The sequence below is a fragment of the Vanessa cardui genome, chromosome 28, assembly GCF_905220365.1.
Source record: "Vanessa cardui chromosome 28, ilVanCard2.1, whole genome shotgun sequence".
NCBI classification, from domain to species: Eukaryota; Metazoa; Arthropoda; class Insecta; order Lepidoptera; family Nymphalidae; genus Vanessa; species Vanessa cardui.
The window spans coordinates 2413796-2419795 of NC_061150.1; positions in this window are offsets into that span (position 1 = coordinate 2413796).

The following is a 6000-nucleotide window of genomic DNA, read 5'->3' on the forward strand; positions in this document are numbered from 1 at the left end:
GTCATGTAGCCCAGAAAGATTTTTTTTAAATATTGTGTCCAGAATATAGTTATACTAGGATTTCATGGTTGTTGGCGCCTTGGAAATGAAACGATCACCTCTTGACTATTTCTTTTGACCACAGATTAAAATACAGGCAAGTGACGTCACCGACCCCATTGCAGCGCCATATTTAGCGTCCAAGTAGTGTTTTCGCGCGCTATAACACGGGATTTTTAATATTATATTATTCGGCGCATATATATTAGAAATAAAAAGATCAACTTTTACTGGGTTCCTTACCCTCTACTAAATAATATAAAACTGATTTTAAAAACCAATCAAATAGCCTTTTGTGTGAAATTCGTCTGTTTCAAACAATTCCGTTAACGTATCTTTATAATTTTGATCTCCTCGCTGGCAGCTACTTCCGATTTAAAAACGGTTCCTTATGAAGTTAACTTGAATAAAATCATTAAGACATGGGAACCTTCAAGAAAAGAGCGTACTCCTTCCTTAAAGACCGGCAACGCACCTGCAAGCCCCCTGGTGTTGCAGATGTCAACAAGGGCGGTGGTAGTCACTTCCCATCAGGTGAGCCTCCTGCTCGTTTGCCACCTATGTCATAAAAAAAAAGATTTGCTTTGATTCCAATGATGTTCTAGTAAACAGATATGTCATTAACGCGCTAAAAGTGAAGACTAGAAAACGTCCTAATTGGGACGATTGCCTTTAGTCGTTTTACGTAGTAATACGTTATAATACATCGTAATTATGTAGTAATACGTATTGCGTAAATAAAACGTCTAGTTGTCCCCTTTTCTTATTGTTTTTATCAAGCTATCCTTTTTACTTGTAACGTAATGTAAAATAAACGGTCCCCGGCGCGGCACACTTTTTTCTGTTGTATAGTATGGGTATAAAATATCTGTTTATTAGAATATCATTGTTTGATTCAATAATTTCGATTCTTGATTTTTCATACAAATTAGTTTCTAGAATCTAGACGCGTCCATTAATTAATCTATAATGATTATTGAACGTTATCCAATTAGTTGATCTATTATTAATTTATATTATAATTTGTTGATAAGCAGTTGTGTTTCTGATCGCGTTCAAGATGCGCGTATATTACATGTAAGTGTTTTATTTATTAATGGAATATTTATTTGATATTATATTTGCCGTTTTATTTTCGTTATTAAAATTTTAATAGTGTATTGTATTATATCACGGTTATATTAACAATAGGTCAATGAATGTTTTTTGTAGACTACTACGTTTTTTTTTTTATTTTCTTTTCCGAAGATTCATTTTTAGCAGCCAAATATTTATTATATTAATATTTTATTTAAAATTAAATATTTATGATTATTAATTTTTTTTAAATAAAATATAGAGTCTATCACATATTTCCGCACTTATTTTCTCTGTAAATATAATAATATCTCAAAAACTTTTTAATATTCATAAATCATTATATATTAAGATACAATGTAACAAGCATAATGGAATAGTATTACTCAATATTATTATTTAATTATACTTATTAATCATAGATTTATAATGTCAAGTTAATTGTAATGACCATAATTAGCAATTTAATACAAAAAATGGTTAAAATTAACTTAATTTACAGATTAATTAACAACATTATATTTTGTAAATTAATATAAATAAAGTTATGATACCTTGACTGCCCTAGCTCTTAAATAATACTTTCGAGCCTCACTCGATCTTTAATATATATTAGTAAATATAGTTTAATTAGAAATTGTTTTTTTTAATACTTGTTTTTTGTTACAGCCTCATTTCTTTATTCCTAATATTAAAATTAAATATATTAAGTATATATTAATAAATATAGATTAATTAGAAATTGTTTTTTTTTAATACTTGTTTTTTGTTACAGTCTCATTTCTTTATTCCTAATATTTAAATTAAATATCTTTAATATATATTAGTAAATATATGTAGATTAATTAGAAATTGTTTTTTTTTAATACTTGTTTTTTGTTACAGCCTTATTTCTGTATTTCTAATATTCGAGACAACGGTTCAGCTGCCACAAAATGGCGGGCCAACAAAAGAAATAGTGTCAGTCACAACGGAGAGTCATAACGGTAATATATGTTTATAAAGGAGTCTACACACGAGAGCTGTCATCTGTCGACACTGGCTAATCTTTCAACCTAGTATTTCTAGACTTGCTCATTAAAGATGGCGGTCGGCGAAGTGTAGCGATATTTTTTTTATATAATACAAGTAGGTAGACAGACTAAGATGTCACCTAAGTGGTCAACGGTTTGACAGAAATGACTGTAATAAATATTAATCAATCCTTACATCGCCAATGCGCCACCTATCTTGGGAGATACGATGTTATGTACCTTGTGGCTTTAGTTACACTGGCTCACTCACTCAAGCCGGAACACAACAATACTAAATATTGCTTAGGGTGTAATTTATATAATAGGTGGTACCTACAAAGTCCTACCACCATGTGTGTACGGGATTTAAGTCTCTCTATTATGTTTGGATCTAATCTCAATCTCTAATAACTCTTTCTATCTCTTATAAAATCTATAGATTTTGACGGTCGCCGTCCCACACGGTCGTAGTGTGAACACACCTTAAACGAACGGTGCACTCAAAACTATTGATCGATAAAAAGTTTAAAATGCAACGCCAATTTTTGTGAGCGCTTAAATTTGATAATTGTTGAACTCTTAGACAGATTACAAAAGAAATAGAACTATATCTAACGGATATTAATATTTTATAACATATAAATAACTATATGTTATAAAACGAGTTGATGCCCGCGGCTTCGCTTGCATTTCTTGGATTGGTTGTTAGCTGTTAGGCATAAAAAAGCCTGTTCTCTCCCGTGGAGTTCCGCTTCGATAAAGCGATTTGGTTTGTCCATAGAACAACTGATGGACAGACTTATTTTCGCATTTAAATTATTAAGTACAGTGAGGTAACTAGCCTTTTAGGGCTCACTGAAATAAATCGAATTACCTTTGCGTATTATACATACGAAGTGGATGACTCCTTCAAATTATAAATACGAAGTGGATGTGTGTTGAAGGCCTTCAAGGAGTATTTTGAAACAAAAGTTATCTGTGGTCCGCAGGGGCTCCCTAGCATCCGGGGGCCTCATGCATTTCTGCATTAGCATAGCCACGCCATTGATTAACTATAGTCATAGTGTATATGAATCCTTCGCCGCGTCTATCTGTTATAAAAAACGAGGTAAACCCAACAACGACCTGATTTCTATTTGATTTTCACCATTAGAAATTGATATTGAAGGTTTAGACATATAATGATATAGGGTTTCGTGTAAATTACGGCATAACCATTTTAAGTGGACCCCTATTCCATTTTTTTGTTTTACGAGGAGGAAAGGCATTTACGCCTCCCGCCCTGCCGGGGGACCGGGACGGGTATGTGGGATTCAACCGGGGCCATAAGGGCCCCGTGCCAGGGCTGAAGGCCCTGTCCTACCCACTAAAACCATCCTCGGGTTTCCACCATGCCGCTGAGTGATGAGGCAACGGGATCGCCCAGGGCATGCAACCGCGACCCCACCAGCGAACTCTCCCGCGTCCGCCACTGGAGGCAGGGCGTCAACGAAGCTGACGCCCTGTGGCGGAAAAGATGGTAGGCTCCGCCGCTAACCGCCGGTATAAAACACCTGGTAGGCTCGAGTAGCGACCCCTCCCACTCCCTCATAGCCAACGAGGCTACTCACATGGTCCGCCCTGATGCCGTACAGCAGCAGGAACGTACCAGGAGCAGCCCCGCGGTATCCCTCCCGCCAGTCCTAGCCGTGGCCGACGAGCAAGCTCAAGCCGGCCCCGTTGCCCAGGGTGCACCACGAGGAGGTGACTGACATGCACCCCGGACCCCTATTCCACCTGGGCGAAGCTGGTAGGGATAGTTCTATGTACTGTAACTTAATTTTTTTTTCAGTAATGACGCAAGCGCCTGTTGACTGTCAGACTGTCAGTAATGTCAGCGGGATTTGCGTTACGAGAGCGAACTGCAATTACGGCCCCGGAGTGATAGACTTCACGCTATACGCCCCCCACTGGTATAAGAGGTAATAACAATTATATGTATATATATATATATATATATATATATATACATAATATATGTATACATAATATATGTATATATATATATATATATATATATATATAATAAATGTGTAGTGTCTGTTTGTAATATTGAAATATGTGTGTATATATTGTACCGAAATAACATATTTTTACAAAATGTTGTCTGTCGGTTTGTTTCGGCTAATCTCTGAAACGGCTGGACGGACGGATTTTGACTGGACTTTCACTGGTAGATAGCAGATGTATTAAGGAGTAACTTAGGCTACTTTTATTCTACAATAACGACAACAGCCTGCAAATTTCAACTGCTGGGCTAAGGCCTCTTCTCACTTTAGAAACAAGGTTTAGGAACATATTCCATCACGCTGTTTCATTGGCAGAATTTGTATGAAATTAGACATAAGCGACTTTTCTCACGATGTTTTCCTTCATCGCTGAGCACGAGAATAATAAACACAAATTAAGAAAATGAATATTCAGTGGTGCTTGCTTAAGTTACAACTTACAACCCACAACCATCGGTTAAGATGCACGCGCTCTAACCAATGGGCCATCCCATCTCGGCATCAAATATAAGAAGCGACATAATTCAACCAATTGAACATGAAGCATACCAAAAATATTCAAAAACTACTGAACGGATTGTGAAACAATATTTAATGTAAGAGCAACATATAGCGGACTGACGACGCTCTTGATAGCGCGATCTAAAGCCGTACAGCGCCATCTGTGATCCATATTTTCCACTAAAGCCTTCTTAGTTTAGCAAAGGAAGATTCTATTTGAGCGGTGTTTTCAATTTGAGAAATAGTTATTTTATTAATAAGAAATCTATGTACTTATAGTATCGTTAAACTCTTAATAACAGTTCATTTTTAAATTATTCTTTTTAAGTGTGTAAACGAAATAATTTAATATTTCTTGTGTATTGTCAGCACATTATTACACAATGATTTTTCCCGCTCTTTTTAAAACAGATAAGAAATACAAACAACAACAACAACAGCCTGTAAATTCCCACTGCTGGGCTAAAGGCCTCCTCTCCCTTTGAGGAGAAGGTTTGGAACATATTCCACCACGCTGTCCCAATGCGGGTTGGTGGAATACACATGTGGCAGAATTTCTATGAAATTTGTCACATGCAGGTTTCCTCACGATGTTTTCCTTCACCGCTGAGCACGAGATGAATTATAAGGACAAATTAAGCACATGAATCAGCGGTGCTTGCCTGGGTTTGAACCCGCAATCATCGGTTAAGATGCACGCGTTCTAACCACTGGGCCATCTCGACTATAACATATAAGAAATACTAGACTTCAATTTGTTAAAAAAATAAATTTTTAGTCTATAAGATTTCTTTAAAAAAGTTGTTTACTATACAACTTACATAAAATAAATAAATCCATACATAGGTACTTTTTTATAGATAAAAATTTTAAAGGTGAAAGAAGCTATCTTTACTTTGTAACAAATGAGTTTTTATATTGTCCTTATTTTGTTAAAACTGTAAGTGGAAAATCTTTGTTTTTGGAATAAAATTATTATGAATATGATAAAATTAAATACATATACAAACATATAGGTTATATTTCTTTTATATAAAATTACAGTCATAGCTAAACTGGAAATTAACAATTTCTTTAATTCATTACATAAAGGTAGGCTGCCTTAGATCCTGTGCAAGTATAATACGACACAACTTAGATGTAGCATCGGCAAATTCAATAAAACCGATTACTGCCGATACAACCAACAGAAACAGCTCGCTATCGCGCCATTCGACACTATTCGTCGCTATAGATTCTTGCGTCAGTGCATGTAAATCGACGCGTCATATTGACGTTTGTGTAAAGATCATATTCACATAAGAAATAAATATTGATAATTT